This window comes from Thalassophryne amazonica, chromosome 15 (assembly GCF_902500255.1).
Source record: "Thalassophryne amazonica chromosome 15, fThaAma1.1, whole genome shotgun sequence".
Lineage (NCBI taxonomy): Eukaryota > Metazoa > Chordata > Actinopteri > Batrachoidiformes > Batrachoididae > Thalassophryne > Thalassophryne amazonica.
In genome coordinates this window covers 92,903,178-92,928,061 of record NC_047117.1, presented here as the reverse complement: position 1 = coordinate 92,928,061, position 24,884 = coordinate 92,903,178, and positions in this window count along the sequence as shown.

The window sequence follows — 24,884 nt, the reverse complement described above, 5'->3', positions numbered from 1 at the left end:
TGTGTTGAGTGGATGATAACACTCACTTTAACATCCAAAGTGAACCTGAACTACACTACCCACAATGCTCCCTGCGTCAACCAGACAATCACGTTATGCGCTTAATGATGACATCATCAGAAAGCAACAGGCAGCCAGTCTGCTACAAACACACAACAGACAGACTAAAATGTTTGATTTTAGGATTTACAAATGTTTTTGACTGTCAAATTTGCTCACTTTACCAGCAAAAAAACATGTTATTGGACTGAAAGTTATCAGAACTAAATTTATTGGAAGATAATTGGTCCAATGATGGTTTTAACTGAAAAGCTAATCCGCTAGCAAAAACATTAGCTTTGATAATTATCTGTTATCAGATTAACTGAACTGTGCCCACCACTGGACGTAAAAATGACCTATTTAAAGTCCATTTTTGCACAGAAATGCTCCTATTAAAATGACGGTAATGTCACATTCTATTTAGTCACTTTACATTCTATTGTATTTGCCATTTATGGTATTTATTATGTTTTATTTTACTTATGTGCCAAATTAGAGTGATGTGCAGTATTAATGGGTTCCATCCAGCACATTTTGAAAGTGTTGATTTCTTCAAACGACTGCATGTTGGTCTGATTAAAAGGTGTTAAGTGTTGAATTTATTGTGTTATGTTTAATATCTGCAGGCAACATGAACAAATGCCACTTTATACCACTAAGAGTGTCATATTGTCATTAGAACATGGAAAATTAAATCCAACATTCCTGCAAATCTACAATTTAACACCAAGATCACACAAATCAAATGCATAACGATGTTGTTGTGAGGGGAAAAAAAGTTTTTGGGGTTGATCTGGTGGCCATCATGCAGTTAGGTGTCATTTTGGATTTCACTGATGCTGTAAAACAGATTTATTGTAACTGGAGCATTTCAGTGCAAAAAGTAAAGTCATCCTGTTCAGCGTGTCGCTCTCGTTGGAGCGACAGCTCTGCTATTTTGGCATTGTGGGATAGCTCACCGGACTACTTTCACCTGACCTAGCGCTGAATTTGCGGTCATGAGGAGATGCTGCTGGATGAGTGTGAGTATTGATTTATGATCATTTAGGCGTGAAAACACGAGATACACAAGTTCTTGTGTCAAATAATATACTCCTGATGTTTGTGTTACCCATGAAAACGTTCCATCATTGCAGGTCTGGAAACTACTTTTTGCATAGGAATTCATCAAACACGTCGACTGCGGGCGCGTACTAACACAGAATACACAGAATCTGGTTAGTTGTTCGGCCAAAACGAGAGCGTCCACTTTTAGCTTGCCATAAGCTAAGCTAGTGGCGAGAGTGAGAGTATGAAGTAAATTTTTGGAAGGTCACTTTGATGGCCATTTTGGAAAAATGGCTGCCATCTTGGCTTTTGACCAGATTTATTAAGTACTATTTGCCAAATTTGGTGCTTGTACCAGCATTTGCACAATTTTGCTGTAAAATTGATATCATCTACTCCAGTACATCAGTGGGATAAGAAGTTAAAGTTCCAGTATGTGGACCTGGATTTGATTCCTGTGACCTTTGACAAGGTCCTTCATCTGCATCGTCTCAGTCTGCTCAGCTGTTAATGGGTGTCTGCTTCATGCTGCAGAATGTGGAGTGGAGCTGACTGCTTTTCTCTCAGAAAAATGGAAGTGATAAGAGAACAATCATTTCACAGCACGAACCGCTGCATCCAAAAACACTCAGCTATGATTAAATATGGAAAAGTCCAAATGTGACTTGAACATATAAGACTCACCTGGACCAGCTGAGAACCTGACAGGACTTTTTAAACCATAATCCACCCGACACCTCCAGGTCAGTACTGAAGAGGAGGGGATATAAATATCAACTCAAATAAATATCATCTCAAAATTATTTGGTTCCCTCAAATAAGAAATAGACAAGATCTCAAGCACATGTAAATCATTTATTCTGGAGATTGATCATCGACCCACACGATATCAAGCAGGGAGTCACCTTCCTCTTCTCTGTTTCTCTGCATTGTTCTTGAGCTTGATGTTGACACTGTGGAGCTGAAGGCAGCAGGAGACTCACCATTCAGGATGGAGGACTTTAAGTATCATCAGGTCTTGTTCAAGAGTGGAGTCAAGTTGGAGAATGAGATCAATAGACGGATTGGGGCGGCGTCTGATGTTTTACAGACCTTGTACCAGACTGTCGTGGTGAAGAAGGAGCTGAACCAGGAGGCGAGACTCTTTTTTTTACCGGGCCATTTACACCCGAGTCTCACCCATGGCCATGAGCTTTGGGTAATGACTTAACATCCCTCCATCGGGTATCTGGGCTGACACTCCTGGACAGTGTGAGAAGCTCACCTATCTGGGAGGGACTCTGAGTAGAGCTGCTGCTTCTTCACATTGAAAGGAGCAAGCTGAGGTGCCTCGGGCATCTGGTGAGGATGCCCTGTGGAGGTCTCCATAGGGAGGTCTTCCATACACATCCAACTGACAGGAGACCCTGGACACAGTGGAGGGATTATATTTCCCAGTTGTCTTGGGATGACCCCAGGAAGAGTTCAAGGACTTCAGAGAGGATCGAGAAATGTGGGATGAGCTGCTTGTTCTGCTGCCACCGTAACCCAGACCTGGGTAAGCGGCAGAAAATGAATGAATTAATGAATGGCTGGATCTGTTTATATGTGTCACAAAGCTCTGTGATGGCGGCGGTGTTCTTGGTTGCACCTCTTATGGCTGTCCTCAAGAGGATGAGAGGGGTGCACGATGGCCATTGATTCACCAGGAGTTCACCCCCCCAGTGACGAGTCTAGTTTTCACCCTGCTGGGTTCCGTGCCACCCTCTTCACCACCTCCACAGGCTCCGACCACCTGTCCATGTGGCAGGTTGTACTGGATTACAGCAGCAGTAGGATTAAAGCCGAGCCTGACCTGAAGAATTTTGAAGATTAGGTCTTCATTTATTATAAATCTTTGGTGTAGTAAATGAAACTTTCTGAATTTATAGAATGTAATTTAAAAATCTACAGGGCGACCTGTGGAACCACCAGACGTCCCCCGAAGAGAACAATCAGCGGTCTCTCTAAAAACCAGCAACACGGTTGTGTCTGTCAAATAATTAATAAAATAATCAACTGCTTCACTGCTTGAAGATGCAAACAGTGAAGCTTTAATTTCTGAGAGAACAAGAAGTGAAGTTGAAGCTCCAGCCGCCGCATGGATACGAGCAGCTGGGCACCGTTTCCTCGGATCTGCATGCATTTATACTTGGCATTTGAATTCTTGATTCAATCTTGTCACAAATGCACATGAACTCTGCATATTTCCGCAGAATTGTGTTCATGTGTGCCCTTTAACGTAACCTTGATTACTTTTGGTGGTATCAAAAAAGTCTTTTGCGGACATGGATTTCTGCCTGCAGCCATCCGACTGAACCTGGAGCAGCCTGTCTCGGTTCATGTAATGAACTGAAATAGAAGTAGCTATTACTGAAACCTCTGACTTTTCAACATTATCAAATGCTTTGGTTAAAACTCATGCAGGGATCAAAACCACAATCTCATATACTTACTGTACAATTTGCATGATATTTGATGGCTGCACACCGTTTTTTTTTTTTTTTTTTACTGACAAGCATCTTTGTGCAAGTTGTTTTATGTGAATCATTTTACCAAACGTGGCAGCCAGAGACGTGAATGAGTACTGGGGTGGAATATTTGTGAGCAGTGTAGCGGTTATACCATGGAGGAATAGCCAAAAATATCCAAGGGGACGTCTTATAGAGACATGAGGTGATGCAGGTATGTTAGCAGGAGAACAAAGATTCATGTTTGTAGCGTTCTGGTGCTTCTTGTCGCACTGTATTGTTGTGATAATCAGTGGCCGGTGCCAACACCTGGATGTCTTTGGCACCAGGTCTGTCTGGAAGCTCCCTGCTGGAATGACTTTGTGTCAAAGGAACGGTTACTTTAGGAGGATCTCTTGCTTTGTGAGGGAATGTCATGTTGGCCCTGTGGTGCATTTGTCTGAACATGATCCAGCACACAGGTGCCTCAGTGTCAATGACCTCATTACATGGAGAAGGCCACACCCACATTCCACCTGGCTGCAGCAGACAGATGTTTTGGGGGGTGGAGACGGACCAGTAGTTTCACTTTCAAGTCATCATATATTTACACTTGTTCAGTACCCATTATGGCGTCCTCTCTTGACACAGCCGGGGACATTTATCTATGTTTGGGTTGCGTTTGAGGTCAGAGTTACCCTGCGCCTCACAAAATGACACGAAGGGGTGCCCAACTCATCACATGTTAGCATTTGGTCATGACAAGGGTTTTGAGTTAATGTGATGAGAACGTGTTGGCCGGGGGTGGGGGGTGTTCTGATGTGTGACCAATGTGGCACCAGTGTCTGCTCTCATCCCTGATGTCTTCCCATGTGATGGATCGATGTCTTATCCAGGTAGCGTCATAGAGTCTCACTGAATTCAGACTACGGTATCCAGCACGATGGACCTCAGGGCCTGTTGGTTCTTCTAGTGGAGAACTTTGATTGTGAGAAGCAAACTCTTTGAAATTCCACATTTGTGTGATTCATTTGCCCAAGTACCCCCAAATTGTTCCTAACTGTGACTTTTGAACTTGATGTTGAGACAAAGGCAGCATGTTGAAGTACAGACATCACCTCAGAAACCCACAAATGTGTCTGATTGGGTTCTTCATCTTCATTTCCCTTTGGTAGATCTTCCATTCATTAGCTCTCCTTCTTTAATGTTGACCCATTCTTCTTCTTCTCTATCTTCATCATTCCCTTCTTTAGATCCATCCCCCTCTTTCACCATCTCTCCATCCTCCATGCCCCTCCCACCATCACTCTCTCTCTCTGTCTGGAGAGGAAATGCTGGCCATTAAACGTGTCTGCTGGGGTCTGGGGGTCTGGAGAACAACCGTCACATTGTGTGACCCCGCCTTGGACCCCAGACGGACTAATGAATAAGGGTAACCCCACCTCCCCCACCTCTTTCTCCATCCTCACCCGCTCTCTTCATACCAGACCCCTGGTAGGTAATTCCCCCACTCCCTTTCACAGGGTCCCAGACATCTCCCGCGGCCTCTGACTGAGGGCTTATCTTTTCAAAGGGGAATGTGTGTCATTTGGGGTTTAAGGGAAAAGCAAAACAAAAACATTGTCACCAACATACAGTCCAACCCCTCCCCGAACCCCCACAATCTTTCACTTCTTTGCATTCTCTTCGAAAACTTGTTGGTGCAGGGTCTGGACTCCGGCTTAAAGAAATACTGTGAGATATCCACCGTGTCTCCACTTATCTTGAGGAATATGTAAATAAGCACAGAGACAGTGGCGGGATTATTTGCAACCGGCACGGCTCATGACAAGAGATGGACAAAAGGCTGTGCAGAAAATGGGATTACTGCAAAACAGAGGGGCAAATAAACGAGTGAGGCCAAACCTCAACCTGATTATTATCCAAAATAAGGCCTCATACAGCACAAATGACAAAAGGTACATTTGAAAATAAAGATTTGTTGGAAGATTTTCGTTATTATTGACATATTAGTGTCAAATACAACATAAACAAGGATTCTAAAAAAGTAAATATCATTGGTGATGTTCAAATGTACACAAAATTAATCAGTTGTCTCGTTAAGTGATAATGATTTTAAATGATTCAACTCCTGATGTTAAGTGCATCCATGAATTTTATATGAACATAGAAAAGAAAACTACGAATTTTCTTTTCTTTTTCAGATACTTTCAGAGTAAACAGAATTATTTCTTCAAATCTTGAAAAGGTTAAAAAAATGTTTTTGTCATTTCCTCGATTGTCTGATTTGTATTTTGTTGAAATAAAAACAAGCGCTCTGTATACATACACGGTATTTAAGACTGAAAGGAACAATGCATTCCATTTATTTTTAGTTGCCATCTTGGTGGCCATGTGGGATTTATTTTTTTTTTCCTTCTATGTTAAATTGAACATCAAATATGATGTTATTATTCTATTTGACATTTATATGTATTTAAAGGCAAAAATATGATTCTATAAGAAGAAAATGTTGGGTGATACATATTTTGTTGGATGGGGGTCACTTTGACAGGCTGTAAAATCAAGAAGTGACATGATATCGATTGCTATCATGATAAAATGACTTCTAGAGATACATAAGTTTAGGAAAAATAACAATACCCCCAGCGATAGTTATTAGCCAAATTTATTGGGTCGAGGCTCCACACCATGTTGCCTTATGACATCACAAAGACTGTATTTGGGAAAAAGTCAGAATCATGACTGACCTCTGTGGATGGGAGCAGCAAACATGGTGTTAACTGCTAACAAAAAGTAAATCAGCTCAGCTTTTTATTCTGAGACGCCCACGCCAGCCGTAACCTCTTCAGTGACCACATGAATAACACACAAAGCGACAGCAAGCCGCGCAAAAACATTCGGGTATCCTCTGAGATTTAACAGCAGCGACACGAAGAGCTCCTGCTCACATGTGGCCATTGTTTCACAGCAGCCCCATTACGACGGCTGGTTCAGTAGCTTTGCAGCTAAAGTGCTCACGCTTACGGCTAATGTATTCCACACACCGCCAGACTGACTGCTGCAATCAAAGCACTCGCCTGAACGGCGGTACTAACTGGAAAATTATTTCTGATAGCCTGAAACAATCTTCCAAATCATCACAGAACTTTATTAAACTAGTATCAAATCAAATTACCCAGGGTCCCCCCCGTAATGAATTAAGTAAAGGGTGATGCCGGCATTAATCCCATCATGCTCGGAGGCATGGGGGCGGTGGGAGCGTTTAATAAATCAGTCAGTCCCTTCAAGCAGCTTTGGATCCACCATCCGCGTGCTCTGGAGAGGAATCCACATCAAAAGACCCCCCCGTCCCATTGTTCTTTTCTTCCCTCTGTTTTCTTGCATCCGTCTTGTTCTCTGCAAACTATCCCAACCCGCTCAGTGGCTTTCTAAATAATCTATCACTTTTTTGTCTTCAGATGCACCATTGTGCCTGCGGTCGCGATTATTCATGAGGTGCTGAATGTTGGCAGAATCTCAGAAGACTGGTGATAAGTAACGGAGCCTGTCGGGACGTCATGGCATGTCCTCTGTGAACACTGTGGGATGGAGAACTCCAGGCCCATCAGGAGCCACGAAAGGACTCACAACTAGAAGGACACTCGGTGAACAGACACCCCACTAACTCGAGAAATCACAGGATTTTGGACTTGGATTATGAATCGTTTGTCGTTGGAGGTTTTCAGCAGCAACTGAAGCTGGAAGTGTAGAAAAGTTCCCCAACACATGATTTCATGGAATGTAAGAAGATCCAGAATCAAAACTTGGATCCAGATCAAAAGCAAGTTTGAGTGGATTATTCCTCTTGATAAACCTGATCATTCCACCAAATTTGTGGAGATCATCTGAAAACCTTCAGACTAATTCTGCTAATAAACAAACAAACTGAAACAGTTGAAAACATCAGAAACGTACTGAAACTCTGTTGGACAAACATTATTTGTTTGAGCAGACAAATGTTGCAGTAACATATTTTTTATACATTTTTTAAAATGTTTAGAGCTGTGCACTGACACACATTAATGTTCAATTTGGAAAATGTAACAGGTGACAGTGGAAGATCTAGAGGTGGGGTTGTGGGGGGTTTGCCCCCCCCGCGCAAGCCGCTGACCAAAGGTATGAAAATGCACGCAGAATTAGAAGATTTCTATTGTTTAAAATAAAAATAAAAACAATGACTGGGGAGTCAATATTTAGCGTCCCAGACTGTGTTTGAATGTAGGAAACAGACTACATAGATTTTTAAACCTTTTCCCATGTAGTTTCAGTTTTAACCCCCCCCACAGCTGTAGCTCCATCTGCCCCTGAACAAAGATTTGTGGTGTTTGTGCAAAATACTATAAAAATATTTTTCCGTCTGCACCTTTAACTTGATCTGCTCTGTGGTGCAACAGTTTCTATTCACAGTCAAATAAATAAATAACAGTAAAGCTGCACAAGGGGCAACTTTGTGATGAAGCACTTTGCTCAGGGGCAACTTAGTAATTCTTTTCCTATATAATAAGTGAATTGAACCAAGGACCCTCTGGTCACAGGCCCTCCTCTCTAATGCTGCTGAACCACCTGTTCTACTCAGCACTAGTGTGTCTAAAGCAGAGACCCCCCCACTTTGGTGCCCGCGAGCTACGTCTGATTTAGTCCGTCGTGTTTCCCACGGTGACATTGGGTACGCTGCAGTTCCATATCTGACCACAGTTTTACATGTAGAAATTGTGGGGCACTGTGGAGTTTCTGTGATGGTCAGTGCACTTCAGTTAACTTCGAACCTCTCTCTCTCTCTCTCTTTTTTAAATGAACACTGCCATCCTGTGGCCTCAGAAAAACAGCAAATTCCTCATGAGTTCTGTTTTGCCATCACTTACATCACTGAAGAATGTTATGCAAAATCTGCCTGGGCCATTCTGTGGTGGGTAACTTACAAATATTGTAAACATAGTATCCAGTACTGATTTGTTACTGTGTGTTGTCATTTTTATACATTTTAAAAGATTAAACGAAATTTTCATTTTTACCAATTTCTCAAGATTAATTAAAATTTAAATTTTTCACTGCAAAGGTGGAAAATACAGCTTCATTTTCTCAAGCATGTTGTCAGAAAGCTGTCTTTACTTTGAAATTTGCAATGAAATTTATATTTTTTTATAATAACTTTTATTATTTTTTTATTTCTGCAGTTTGGACCTTAATAAAACACTGCAGGGAAATTGCAGAGAAGTTTTTATGTATATATATATATATATATATATATATATATATATATATATATATATAATTTCAAATGTTTTGTATAAAATGTAATGTAATTTGACTTAATATTATGTTTTGTTTGTGGTCTTTGGCCTTCCAGATTTCATAAAAAATAATTTGGACACAAGTGACTGTAAAAGTAGTGATTTACTTATTCTGTGGATATGTAAAAAATCCATTATTTTGTGTTAAACATTATTATTACCTCCGCCAAGGAGGTTGTGTTTTCGGTAGTGTCCGTTTGTTTGTTGGTTTGTTAGCAGGATTACTCAAAAAATCCTCAACGGATTTCAATGAAATTTTTACCAGGGGTGTATTTTGGCCTAACTTACAAGTCATTAAATTTTTGTAATGATCTGGAACACGATCCGGATCCAGTAATTTTTTAAGGATTCTTTATCATTGCAGGATAGGGCCAATTTCAACATTTTGCATTTAACTTCATGAAGATGGGTCACAAAGGCTGAACAAAAATTAAGCTACAACACAACAATAATTTAGCATTTGTTTCTTCTCATTGAATAAACTTGTTAGAAAATAAAAATAAAAAAACATGTAGTTCATGCAGTTTCTCTTTAGAATAAATACATTTGCTGAAGATCTAAGAGTTTAACCACTGAATCTGAAACATGGCGGTAGATGCGTGAAACGACATGGAATAAGTCTCTTTGCCAAAGGGTATTCCATGTGACGTCAGTGACCCTATGGCCTTGGCGGAGGTTTGTGCTCTCCGAGTGGTTCTAATTTAATTTAAGTTTGATGTTGTCAAGATTTTTTTAATTGTTTGATGTTTGAATTATTGACTAAAGAAGCCCATTTTTAAATTGTAATTTTGACTGGATTCACAAAACAATAAAAGCTTGTTCAATCTAAAGTGGTGAGTTCTTCTTGTGCTGTAACCTTTCATGCATGAGATGTACAGTGGAGGAACTTGGGTTAATTTGGTGACAAACATCACAACCAACATTCTTTTGCTGTTTTTATTTCACCCACATTCACATCTGCCTCTGAAGACATCACCCATAATGCAGTGCTTCCCCTGCTGATGGAGGTGTTTGGACAGGAAGCAGCAGAGTCCTGATGGTGCTCGGCTGAGGTCACCGAGCAGCGTGCAGGCGGATACGAGATAACATCTTCAGGTTGAAGTCGAAGTCAGAATGCGACTGTCCACCAGGCGCTGCGAGACAAACAGGCTGTGTCGAGACACGTCTCCGAACCGCTGCATCTTGGGAGTTAGTGCACAGCTTGAGTGTGCTTTTGATGAGCGTCACTGATAACCTCACATCCCAGCATGCCCGGCTTCTTCAGTGTGTGAGAAAGTACGGGTGCGAGAGGGAGGGGTTTCCATGCCGTTTCCCCTCCGGAGGGTTTGTCCTGTGCCATCTGGCACCTCACAAACACGAGCGGGGGTGGGGGGTGGGGGGCTTCAGCTCCTCTGTGCACGTTAGGCCGTGTTATGCTGATATTACAGTCAGCGTTGCCAGATCTCATGAGACAAACAAACAGGAGGATTTGTGAAAAAAACAAATGTGTGGGTTCAGTTCGGTTTATTGATGACAGTAGAATATTATGTCCCTTTGTTAAACATGTAATAAATCTACAAGGGCACCAGACGGTCTTTGGTTGTAGTTCTTAGGACTTGCAACTTGGGGAAAAATGGACAGCGTGTACTGCTCGCATCGTTAGGGATCATCAGCTGCAACATTACTGCCATGTGACGCTGTTCTCTGTGCAGGAACCAGCACCAAGAACCACTGTCTGCATGTGTGACTGCAAATCAGGATCCAGGGCAGTTCCACGGGGTGGTGGGTGTGGCCACAGGAGTCGCACATGATGATGGCAGACAGACAGACAGACAGACAGACAGACAGACACCTGCATTATTCTTCATGTTTGAGTGATTGATGCCTGTGATCGGCTTCACCTCAATATGGGGAATAATTTTTCAAAGAGGACGTCTGCTAATAATGACATTATTGGAGTTGTGTCATGAGGTGGACCTGGATAGCAACCCTACATATGGACAATCCCCCAACATGCAATATGTCGAAGCAACTTCACAGTAATCAAGGAGAAAGTTGATTATAATGAAACAAAAAACAAAAAAACAAAAAACTGGCAACACGAATAAATTGTAAAATATTGCACACGTAGCTTTTTTTTCCCTATCATTCAAATTTTATTCTTCCGTCTGTTGTTAGCATTAGGTTTTTAATGTCCTTCACTTCTTTCCTTTGTCCTCTCCTTCTTTCCCTCCTTTGCTGACTGATTCTCACTCATTGTAGTTATTTATCTTCTGCTCCTCATCACCCATTCATCCCTCCATTTCCACTTTTCTTCCACACGTTTCTGTCCTCTGTGAGATTCTTCTGGATAGCTGACGAGGGCGACCCGGAGCCCGAGCCCCGCGTTGCAGGAGGTGAAGGATTGGGGATGATGCTGCGCCACGTAAAGCCATCACAGTTCATTTGCATTCATTGTGCTGTGGATTTGTTACTATAATAAAGCTGCAAGAATCATGAATATTCACACACACTTTAAGCAATTATGATAATCGGCATTATTCCGAGCCTCAGCGTTATCTGTCAGAGGAGGCGGCAGCCAGAGCCAGAAAAGTAGGTTGCAATTCTTGGAAAAAAAAAAAAATTAAAAAGACTTCTACTTCCTTTTCTGCATTTCCTCTCTTCTTCATCTTCATATGTTTATTTCTCTGTGTTTCTTTTGTTGCCTGGCATAGGGCCGTGTCGAAGTCCATCACAGAAAGCTAAGATTCCTGCCCAGGAATCGCCCCTGGGTTCTGCAGAGCTGGAAGCAGTGTTGGTCTAATCTTCCAGGTCAGGCACTTCATCTTCTCCCACTCCGAGCCCGCTGTGTTTGATGTGAATTTAGCCCGGAATAACCGTTTCTCTCTTGTCTGTGAACCTGGCCCCGGAGTCGGCAGAAGCACTTTGTTGTTGTCCTGAGAGCCAAACAATGCACAAACCTTAATGAAAGCCTTTTGATCCGCACTAATATTAAAGAGGCAATGTGTCAGGGAAAGAAATTCAAAAGTGCACGAATCGCAGAAATCCCAATTGAAACGGCAGCGGAACTTTTTTCCTTTCCTTCACACCCTTTGAAATTAATTATTTTAGATTTGCCTGCACATGTTTCAAGTTTGAGGGGAAAAGAATAAAAGGGGGCAGCTAATTTATTGTAGGAGTAGAATTTAAATTAGCACACAAAGCCTTCCAGGGTTTTAATGATCCGTTTCTCAGGTCGACGTGGAAAACGTCTCTGCCTCCTTCAATTAAAACCACGTGAATCTGTGCCAGACGCGACGAGGCAAACGCATGTTCCTGCTGCAGCACGTCGCCAGAGTTACTATTCTGTCGTTCCTTTGACCCCGGGACCTGTGTAGGGGTCACCAAACGGTGGCATGTGGGCCAGATGTGAACACCAAGCTGGTGCTTTTGGGTCAAACAGGGCGTCCTGTTTCATTGCTCTTTCAATTGTTGCCATGGTGATAACCCAAACCTCTGTGCAGCAGCACATTAACCCCTCTTGACCCTCTATTCTCACCTGTGATAAAAGAGGGGGAAGAGGAGGAGGAGGTGCCCCCTTTCCACTGTGCTGCACTTTTGAGTACCCGGGCACCAGCAGGCCCTTGAGGGCCCGTGGTCATTAGGAGTGCTTTATCCTTGGAGAGGGAGGGGGAAAAATGAAGGAGGAAGAAAGATAATGTATGGACAAGGTTGAAGACGTAGGGACACACCAGATGAAGAGCAGGTCAAGAAAGAAGGCGCAACCAAACCAGACGCCTTTTTTAACTCTCTCTTTCATTCTGAGTAAAGAAAAGTAGGTGAAAGAGCTTCTGCTTGGCTAATTGGTCCAGAGCGCTGACTTACATGCAGGGACGTGGACACGTAAACCTCTCTCCCACATCAAACATCCACAGAAAACTCTCTCATCCGCAACAATCCCACAGCAGAATGTTTTCTGCATCAGTTGCTTCCCACAAGTGCACGATGCAATCTACAAAATCATGGGTTCATCATAAATACACAAATCCAAGATCTTCAGGTTGTAGAAATTTTGTATGAACTGATACCAAACACAGTGATTATTATGTGACCAGTCACCAAACACCAGATAGAACTGTATTGATCCCTTGGGTAGACTCCCTCAGGGAAACTGAGGTTCCAGCAGCATTTTGTAGCAGCACACAGGGTAAGAAGCACACAGAGTATCAAAAGTGAACATAAAATAGAGAAACAGTTTGCAAATATAAAATATAAATACAAATACACAATATAAATGCTAGACATACCAAGGCTCTTCCAGTTCACCCAAAGAGCAATTTGCCACTGGCAAAGCTGGGTGGAACATCTTCTCAGTCAGTCCAAAACAATATGGAACAGGGCAGATTAATACAGGTTTGTCCAGATGTCTGACCACAGCCAGGTCATATTGGTGCCATCAAAAAGAATACCTGTGATGAGTTAGTAAACAAAATATAGTCTCATCCCGTACTGCAGGATATCTCTGCGAAAGAACCATAACATGATGAGAGCCAACCACCTCTACTGGTGGTTGGCTCTCACTGCGGTATTGTATCACTTCCTGTTCCGGAGCACAGCGGTGTTTTTCTGTATCTGTTAGCTGTTTAATCTGCGCAGTTAGATTGATCTAGTTATTTAGATTACGATTTGTTTCCCAGTGTAATCTTTACGTGCCTTAACTAAAGCACTCCTTCTGCTGAATCACCTCTAAATTATTTACACATTATTCACTTTGCGTGTTTTTAGGAATCCGCTAGCTTAGCGTAGCTACTAGCTCTTAGCCGATTTAGCATGGCGGCTTCTCCTGTCTCTCCCGCACTTTTCTGCTCTGGGTGTGAAATGTTTAGTTATTCCTCGGCCTCCTTTAGCAGTAACGGTACTTGTAATAAGTGTAGCTTATTCGTAGCTTTGGAGGCCAGGCTGGGCGAATTGGAGACTCAGCTCCGCACCGTGGAAAATTCTACAGCTAGCCAGGCCCCTGTAGTCGGTGCGGACCAAGGTAGCTTAGCCGCCGTTAGTTACCCCCTGGCAGATCCCGAGCAACCGGGAAAGCAGGCCGACTGGGTGACTGTGAGGAGGAAGCGTAGCCCTAAACAGAAGCCCCGTGTACACCGCCAACCTGTTCACATCTCTAACCGTTTTTCCCCACTCGACGACACACCCGCCAAGGATCAAACTCTGGTTATTGGCGACTCTGTTTTGCGAAATGTGAAGTTAGCGACACCAGCAACCATAGTCAATTGTCTTCCGGGGGCCAGAGCAGGCGACATTGAAGGAAATTTGAAACTGCTGGCTAAGGCTAAGCGTAAATTTGGTAAGATTGTAATTCACGTCGGCAGTAATGGCACCCAGTTACGCCAATCGGAGGTCACTAAAATTAACATTAAATCGGTGTGTAACTTTGCAAAAACAATGTCGGACTCTGTAGTTTGCTCTGGGCCCCTCCCCAATCAGACCGGGAGTGACATGTTTAGCCGCATGTTCTCCCTGAATTGCTGGCTGTCTGAGTGGTGTCCAAAAAATGAGATGGGCTTCATAGATAATTGGCAAAGCTTCTGGGGAAAACCTGGTCTTGTTAGGAGAGACGGCATCCATCCCACTTTGGATGGAGCAGCTCTCATTTCTAGAAATCTGGCCAATTTTCTTAAATCCTCCAAACCGTGACTATCCAGGGTTGGGACCAGGAAGCAGAGTTGTAGTCTTACACACCTCTCTGCAGCTTCTCTCCCCCTGCCATCCCCTTATTACCCCATCCCCGTAGAGACGGTGTCTGCTCCCAGACCACCAATAACCAGCAAAAATCTATTTAAGCATAAAAATTCAAAAAGAAAAAATAATATAGCACCTTCAACTGCACCACAGACTAAAACAGTTAAATGTGGTCTATTAAACATTAGGTCTCTCTCTTCTAAGTCCCTGTTGGTAAATGATATAATAATTGATCAACATATTGATTTATTCTGCCTTACAGAAACCTGGTTACAGCAGGATGAATATGTTAGTTTAAATGAGTCAACACCCCCGAGTCACACTAACTGTCAGAATGCTCGTAGCACGGGCCGAGGCGGAGGATTAGCAGCAATCTTCCATTCCAGCTTATTAATTAATCAAAAACCCAGACAGAGCTTTAATTCATTTGAAAGCTTGACTCTTAGTCTTGTCCATCCAAATTGGAAGTCCCAAAAAACAGTTTTATTTGTTATTATCTATCGTCCACCTGGTCGTTACTGTGAGTTTCTCTGTGAATTTTCAGACCTTTTGTCTGACTTAGTGCTTAGCTCAGATAAGATAATAATAGTGGGCGATTTTAACATCCACACAGATGCTGAGAATGACAGCCTCAACACTGCATTTAATCTATTATTAGACTCTATTGGCTTTGCTCAAAATGTAAATGAGTCCACCCACCACTTTAATCATATCTTAGATCTTGTTCTGACTTATGGTATGGAAATAGAAGACTTAACAGTATTCCCTGAAAACTCCCTTCTGTCTGATCATTTCTTAATAACATTTACATTTACTCTGATGGACTACCCAGCAGTGGGGAATAAGTTTCATTACACTAGAAGTCTTTCAGAAAGCGCTGTAACTAGGTTTAAGGATATGATTCCTTCTTTATGTTCTCTAATGCCATATACCAACACAGTGCAGAGTAGCTACCTAAACTCTGTAAGTGAGATAGAGTATCTCGTCAATAGTTTTACATCCTCATTGAAGACAACTTTGGATGCTGTAGCTAATCTAAAAAAGAGAGCTTTAAATCAGAAGTGCCTGACTCCGTGGTATAACTCACAAACTCGTATCTTAAAGCAGATAACCCGTAAGTTGGAGAGGAAATGGCGTCTCACTAATTTAGAAGATCTTCACTTAGCCTGGAAAAAGAGTCTGTTGCTCTATAAAAAAGCCCTCCGTAAAGCTAGGACATCTTTCTACTCATCACTAATTGAAGAAAATAAGAACAACCCCAGGTTTCTTTTCAGCACTGTAGCCAGGCTGACAAAGAGTCAGAGCTCTATTGAGCTGAGTATTCCATTAACTTTAACTAGTAATGACTTCATGACTTTCTTTGCTAACAAAATTTTAACTATTAGAGAAAAAATTACTCATAACCATCCCAAAGACATATCTTTATGTTCAGCTGCTTTCAGTAATGCTGGTATTTGGTTAGACTTTTTCTCTCCGATTGTTCTGTCTGAGTTATTTTCATTAGTCACTTCCTCCACACCATCAACATGTCTATTAGACCCCATTCCTACCAGGCTGCTCAAGGAAGCCCTACCATTATTTAATGCTTCGATCTTAAATATGATTAATCTATCTTTGTTAGTTGGCTATGTACCACAGGCTTTTAAGGTGGCAGTAATTAAACCATTACTTAAAAAGCCATCACTTGACCCAGCTATCTTAGCTAATTATAGGCCAATCTCCAACCTTCCTTTTCTCTCAAAAATTCTTGAAAGGGTAGTTGTAAAACAGCTAACTGATCATCTGCAGAGGAATGGTCTATTTGAAGAGTTTCAGTCAGGTTTTAGAATTCATCATAGTACAGAAACAGCATTAGTGAAGGTTACAAATAATCTTCTTATGGCCTCGGACAGTGGACTCATCTCTGTTCTTGTTCTGTTAGACCTCAGTGCTGCTTTTGATACTGTTGACCATAAAATTTTATTACAGAGATTAGAGCATGCCATAGGTATTAAAGGCACTGTGCTGCGGTGGTTTGAATCATATTTGTCTAATAGATTACAATTTGTTCATGTAAATGGGAATCTTCTTCACAGACTAAAGTTAATTATGGAGTTCCACAAGGTTCTGTGCTAGGACCAATTTTATTCACTTTATACATGCTTCCCTTAGGCAGTATTATTAGACGGTATTGCTTAAATTTTCATTGTTACGCAGATGATACCCAGCTTTATCTATCCATGAAGCCAGAGGACACACACCAATTAGCTAAACTGCAGGATTGTCTTACAGACATAAAGACATGGATGACCTCTAATTTCCTGCTTTTAAACTCAGATAAAACTGAAGTTATTGTACTTGGCCCCACAAATCTTAGAAACATGGTGTCTAACCAGATCCTTACTCTGGATGGCATTACCCTGACCTCTAGTAATACTGTGAGAAATCTTGGAGTCATTTTTGATCAGGATATGTCATTCAAAGCGCATATTAAACAAATATGTAGGACTGCTTTTTTGCATTTACGCAATATCTCTAAAATCAGAAAGGTCTTGTCTCAGAGTGATGCTGAAAAACTAATTCATGCATTTATTTCCTCTAGGCTGGACTATTGTAATTCATTATTATCAGGTTGTCCTAAAAGTTCCCTAAAAAGCCTTCAGTTAATTCAAAATGCTGCAGCTAGAGTACTGACGGGGACTAGAAGGAGAGAGCATATCTCACCCATATTGGCCTCTCTTCATTGGCTTCCTGTTAATTCTAGAATAGAATTTAAAATTCTTCTTCTTACTTATAAGGTTTTGAATAATCAGGTCCCATCTTATCTTAGGGACCTCGTAGTACCATATCACCCCAATAGAGCGCTTCGATCTAAGACTGCAGGCTTACTTGTAGTTCCTAGGGTTTGTAAGAGTAGAATGGGAGGCAGAGCCTTCAGCTTTCAGGCTCCTCTCCTGTGGAACCAGCTCCCAATTCAGATCAGGGAGACAGACACCCTCTCTACTTTTAAGATTAGGCTTAACACTTTCCTTTTTGCTAAAGCTTATAGTTAGGGCTGGATCAGGTGACCCTGAACCATCCCTTAGTTATGCTGCTATAGACGTAGACTGCTGGGGGGTTCCCATGATGCACTGTTTCTTTCTCTTTTTGCTCTGTATGCACCACTCTGCATTTAATCATTAGTGATCGATCTCTGCTCCCCTCCACAGCATGTCTTTTTCCTGGTTCTCTCCCTCAGCCCCAACCAGTCCCAGCAGAAGACTGCCCCTCCCTGAGCCTGGTTCTGCTGGAGGTTTCTTCCTGTTAAAAGGGAGTTTTTCCTTCCCACTGTCGCCAAGTGCTTGCTCACAGGGGGTCGTTTTGACCGTTGGGGTTTTACATAATTATTGTATGGCCTTGCCTTACAATATAAAGCGCCTTGGGGCAACTATTTGTTGTGATTTGGCGCTATATAAAAAAATTGATTGATTGATTGATTGATGATAAATACCTCTTTTGAACACATTAAGACGTAGCTCAGTGGAATAGGAGATGTAAATCATTGGCTGGTAACCTTTCCCGGTTACCAGCCATGCTGCTTGTCTGCCCCTTTGGACCAGATGTTTGCATTGCTCCAGCCCACCCACCTGTGAATGAGTAACAGTCTTGGCTGGGGATGTAACCTGCGATGGACTGGAGTCGCATCCACTTCATGGTACAGAATCCTGTAGAGACCTCAGGGAGAAAATTGAAGGCTGAACCGTTATTCTTTTTTTAGTCTGTGTATGTTCGTCTTCTTGTTCTACTTCTTTTTTTCGTGAAAGCTGCAGCAGCAACAAAAGCTCACATCTTCTTGGGATCAATAAAGTATTTCTATGAATAAAATATTTCTGATTGTCATCTTTCTTTGTTAAAGTGGAACTGTGTTCCGTTGTGGGCAGCACAGTGGCTTAGTGGTTAGCATTGTTGCTTCACAGCGAGAAGGTCATGGGTTCATTTCCCACCTGTGGCCTTTCTGTGTGGAGTTTGCATGTTTTCCCCGTGTTTGCGTGGGTTTCCTCCGGGTGCTTCGGTTTCCTCCCACATCTAAAGACGTGAGTTAGGTGGATTGGAATCTTTAAATTGTCCATAGGTGTGCGAGTGGGTGTGACTGTGTTTGTGTCCCTGTGACAGACTGGCGTCCTGTCCTGGGTGAACCCCGCCTCACACTCTGACTGCTGGGATAGGCTCCAGCTCCCCGCGACCCTTAATTGGATTAAGTGGTTGAAGATGTGTGTGTGTGTATGTGTGTGTGTGTGTGTGCCGTTGGTCTGTGGAAGACCATGTCCTTGCAGGTCCGGAGCAACTCGATACGCAAGGTGACTTTTCCATGATAGAGACACAGTTTTCTTTTCCCCGTAACACCAGAACAGAATACTACAAGTAGGTAGACAACCTTCAGTGCAAGAGACAGCGTGCTGTGTTTTGACGTCTTTGTCCCGCGTTGTGTTTTGTCTGCTAAAGACAGAAAAAGCGTCTTTGCTGCTTGAACAGTGAATGAAGAGAAAATCATAAGAATGCATGTATTTTTTTGAACATAATTTCTTGCACCTTTGCACAAACACAAAGCTTTTGCACATAAGAGGCGATTGTGCAGTGACACTCTCCTGACAAAAAGGACCACCTCCCAACTATTGACCAGTGGCACTGGGGCGCTAACCTTGTCTTTCACTGTGAGCTAATCCCTCTGATAATCAATAATAAAAATTAGCTTTCATCTCAGCTGGATCTTGATCAGGTTGAGAGGCTACGAATGAAAAAATTGTGCAAATGTGTTCCCTGCAACAACCTAAAGTAAAAAAATAAAAGCCCCAGCCCCCTCAGTCCCCCCAAAACAATTCACCCCCAAAATAACTGGGTGCTGATGCACATGTGATGATAATGATGCAAATAAATGAATAATGCATCGGCTATCAATGAGCGAGCAGAAGACGCATTGCTGCAGGCCATGCTTAAGCCTCTATTCATAGAGACGAGACACAAAGACCCGAGGACTGTGGGAGTCTGCCATCGGGAGGAGGAAGAAGGACACACCTTCAAAGAGGAAAAGTAGCTCTGAAGCATTTTCCACCATATTTCTAATAATTAGATTTGTTGTTGAGATTGTTGTTTGTTTACAGCTGGATTATCTTGAATGTGGGAGTGAAGATGCAGGATTAAGGAGGCAAACATATGTTTAGTGCACGCTTTCATTTTCACTCTCACCGCCCATCTCCAAGCTCTCTTTTCACCCCGGTCGCTCTTATCATAAAACATAAAATCATAAGCTCAGTCATAAAGACGCTGTTGCAGAGGGCAAATGTATCTTGAAATTTGAAGAGTTTCTTTTGAAAGCAGATCACTTTTCTTATTCTCACTCATAAATAACCCCAGAGGTGTCAGGATCTGTGCTCACAATGTGACATATGTTCAGAAAAACACAACAAAAACCAGTCCACATAAACTACAACCTCAAATCAGAAACAGCGGAGACAAACAGGAGATGCTCTGCCTGTCTTTGTTCATCAAGGAAAGAGTAGAGATTTACATATTTCCACTTCTACAGTTCATAATATCATTAAACAATTGAAGAAATCTGGAGGAATGTCAGGAGGTAAATGGCAAGGGTGGAAGTCTAAGATGAACATCTGTGATTTCTAGTCCCTCAGACAACATCAACAGCTGTCATTCATCAATACCTGATATAACCACATAGGCAATGGATTAGTTTGAAAATCCTTTGTCAAGCACTACAATTTAGATACATTTACAAATGGCACTTTAAACTTTACTGTGCTAAACAGAAGCCAGACATTTCCAGCAGCAGCATTGACATCTCTGGGCTCAGAGGCATCTTTGTCTGATTTGGACCTGTAGTCCCGCTTGAATGCAGAACACAGAAATACAACTGTGCCTTCAAATTCAGCAGAAAAGGAGACTCTATTCCTTTTCATACCTTTTCAGTGGCTTTTGAATTAAGACATCTGAGCATGTTTGGTATTTATCGGTAAGTATTTGGACAACAAAGACTTAATCCTCATCAAGGCCAACAGTGAGAACTCTATTACCTTGTTTTGGTTTGAAGTTGTGTTTATCTGCCGCTGGGTCTGTCAGAGTCTGTTATCGCCTGCTGGTTTGGGAACAATGCAGAGTGAAGGACGTTCAGACTAAGACACAAGAACAAAACCTTTATCCCACTTTTGTTTTACTGGAAAATAGTAGTTCAAGCTCAAACAGAACATGTGGAAGGTACGAGCCTCCACTCAGCATCATCTCCAAATCTCTACAACATCATGCTTTCATGCACACTATCTAGAATTTCATACTGAGGAGGTCACTTGGATGGATGGAGGGTCCTCTTGGGGACCATTGGAGGTTCACTTGGTGTGGAGTGAACTTCTGGTTATCTTCCTCCTGAATGGATGGATGGATGGATGGATGGATGGATGGATGGATGGATGGATGGATGGATGGATGGATGGATGGATGGATGGATGGATAGCTGTATTATCATTGTCATTACAACAACGAGATTGCCACACTCACATTCCACAGACAAACAGCAATTAATCCACAATTATTACTTGTTTACCGTAATAATGGTACACATCAGAATTAAGACAACACACATACATTTGACATTGTTTATGTGCACTAAACTTGAAACAGTCCGTTTTCCAAATTGAGGCGATGTGAGTGTGTGGTAGCCGCTGCAACTGGAGTCGCGCCAGTAAGCCTGTCAGTTTAATGTCTTTGTGGGTTGAGATAAGAATGGAGCCGTCTAATCTCACCAAGGCCTGAATAAATTCCTCTGCAGGTAAACAGTGGGCAATTTGTCCTTGAGGCTAGATAAGCCTGGAGTGTTGTAGCTGAGCAGTGAAAAACACTTTTAACAGTTCCACTTGAACAACCAAATCCCAATTATGAATCAAGAATATTCACCGGCCTCTGAAACCTTCAGCTTCAACTGCAAGGCATGCATCAGCTCCAAGGTGTCATCCAAGTTGCACCTGAGTTCAAGAGTCAACGCAGTCTGAGAATGCACTGCCTTGCCAACCTCGTTAATCATGACGGACAAGCGAGGGCCCGTGGTTCTTGATGCCACCATCTTGCCAATTTTCCTGTAGATCAGGGCAGCACATAAGCCAAAAAGTGCCAGCCCTGCTACCATGAGACCAAAAATGAATAAATCCTCAACATCCTCAACGGAAAAAGGCGCCAAGTATGCAACACACCAAGACCCCCAGGAATCGAGAACATAGCCCGCAGGATATGTTCCATCTGGGCAGGTAGGATCCCCCGGTCCTGATCTTCTTGTAGAAAAAATGTTGTCAATAGCGTTCAGAGACCAGCTGATCAATTCCATGGTTAATCCAATAGTAGTCCAATAGATCCAGAATCCAATATAGTTTTGAGGAATTCACAGTCTGGTGAAGTAGGGACTTGAAGGTTAAAGGCAGAGAGATAAGGGAGAGTGGAGGAGATGCGACCGCCCTCGTCGGAGTCCCAAGCTGAAGACCAAGATCCTGGATCACCATACACACCCAGACTGTGGAGTCTGTTCTCAGACTCTGATTTGCACTTTGTTTTTATTTAGTTATTTGCTCCTGTTGACCAATATGTGGAGTTCTCAGTTAGTTTCTTGTTATAAGTTATTGTTTTCCACCAGTCTTTTGTCCAACATCACAGGTGTGACATAACAATTGTATCGTTTTTTGTGAACGTAAGAGTTGTTCACTCATTCGTATTCTATACCTGCTTATTCCAGTTAAGGGTCACGGGCGAGCTGGAGTCCATGAGTCCCCAGCTGTCACAGGGGGTGAGGCAGGGGACACCCTGGACAGGCTGTCAGTTTATCACAGACATGATGAGAACATGTTAGCTCCACACAGAAAGGACCAAGCAGGAAGCGATCCCAGCACCTTCTCACTCTGAGGCAACAGTGCTAATCGCTATTTCACAGCGCCGCCTCATGTGAGCGTTAGAGAGATGTTATCAGGAGATGATGTCAGCATTGTAATAATGTCCAACTAGTATTTCCTCCTCCAACTAGCAGATGGCGAGTTCTAAACTTTGTCTTTGTAGACAGCAGGCTGTGATCAAAGGCAGAATTCTCACTATGACAAGAAGGTCTTGTGATGTCACAAAGTAGTGGAATGAGCTCAAAAGCAAATATTAGAAAAGCAAATAAAAGAAAAGATTTTAAATTAGAATGCACCTTGAAATTAAGTGGGTTTTTTCAGCTTTCGCTGTAAAATATTTTGTCAAAATGTGTCCTCTACTTTTTAAGTTGTGAGTGCAAACAGACAAACTAACAGGATGATCACATGACGTCTGCCCTCCGCTGTCACCTGACAAAAGTAAGGATAGACAAAGTGACATTTGGACCCACTGGGCATTTTTTAAAAAGAAAATTCCTGATAGGAATCCATATAAAGGATCAAATGTATATAAACGTCAACGCGCTCTTCCCACAAAGCGACTCAGTTAAATCATCATCTACATGTCTGATATCTTACACACAGACAGGAAAAGGTCACATGACCTCCATTCCTCCTCTGTGATAAAGTAATCACACAATGATCACAGAAGGCAGTCAGACTGATCGATGTAAAGGTTTGAAGCAGACGTGATGTTCAGAAGAATCAAGAACATCTGCAAAATGATTGTGATCTGGTCACGTCATCTTTCCTCCGATGCTGCTTAGGAAGTTAATTTGTCTGATTAAAAAAATGCATTCTTGGCATTTCTTTCATGACTAGAGTACTTTTTATAATTATCATTTGTGTTACTGTTTTCTAGAACACCAGAAGAATGCAGGTTTGAACTTGTGTCTGTTTCATGTCAAATCAGTTTTCCTGGTCGGGGGTCCGGAGCAGCCTGGCATGTTCTCATCCAACAGGTTTTGTTTATATGGCTGAAGGATTCTGCTTATTCTCATCATCCACAGGAACTAAACACATGCATGACTCCATCACAAAGGCACCATGTGACCTCACACCCACCACTCATGTCTACAACTGACCAGTGGACAGGAAGTCCCACCCACTTCCCAGACGTCAGTGTGTCAAGAGCACTGTGATTTTTAGATGGTTTTTAATCAAATTTGCATTTGTGAATCAACAGACAAAATCAGTGACTGGCTTATTTTATGTAAATGTGAAACTATCATCAACAGGAGCTCTTGGTAAAATTCTATTGTATCAGCATTAATGGTAACTGTCCACCGGGTGGAGATATTGGTCCTTTTCAACAACCTTGGGACACGAGAATAGACCAACCTGTTGCTTATAGCAGTAGATAAAGTTTCCAGTGTTCTTTAGAGGGCACCATCCACGACCTGAAAATTACAAGAGCAACAATGTATATTCTGTGTTAGTACGTGCCTGAGGCCGATGTGCTTGATGAATTCCTGTGCAAAAAGTAGTTCCAAACAATGCTGTATTTGCGATGACAGTGCGTTTTCATGGGTAACAAAAGAACTTGTGGATCTTGTGTGATTTTACACCTAATCACTCATCCAGCCGTATCTCTTCATGCCGGCAAATCCAGCACTGGGTCAGGCAAAAGGAGTCCAGTGAGCCAAAACAGCAGAGATATCGCTCCAACGAGAGAAAAGTTAACTCCACGGACTTTGGAGCCAGCCATCAGCCATCTTTGTGCTCCTCATAGAAGCTGTGTGATGACGTGTGCAATGTGAGTGTCCAATCGGAATTGGTTCACCGTCACATGGTTTTCCAAAATCCAGTTGTAAGGCAGATTCACCCCACGTGAAAAGCCAAAGATCGTTTTCAGGAGTGATATGTTACTAGTTGACCCATTTGAATAGCACCCTGGGTGCTCCAATGAGTACATACTATTGGGCTCCAATGCACCCTGTGCCATTACGCACAGCAATCACTGAAAGCAGACGGAGAGCCTCTGATGACAATCTCACGTGCTCAAACAAAGAGTGTGTAACTATCAGGATTGCTCCACCAGTTTGCATACGAATGTTACTGGATAACTCTGTTGCTTTCTCGGCGCAAAGCACTGTTTACCATATCAATGGAGCGGGGGGGAGGGCTGCTTCTCAGACTGTAAGGAGCCAAAGTGGGTCAAAGTGTGAATGAAAGCTGCTTTAGGAGCAGCACAGAACACTCCAAAACACAGTAGAAGTAGAAGTTTGTGATGTGACCTTTGTGTCATAGCAGACAGAAATTGCTTTGAGATGAGACAAACAAAACACAAAGGCCATTTTGTATATATTGTTCAAAATGTGCATTTGTGTTTATTGTTTGAACCTTTTTGTTGTACAGTCTTTCACACAAGA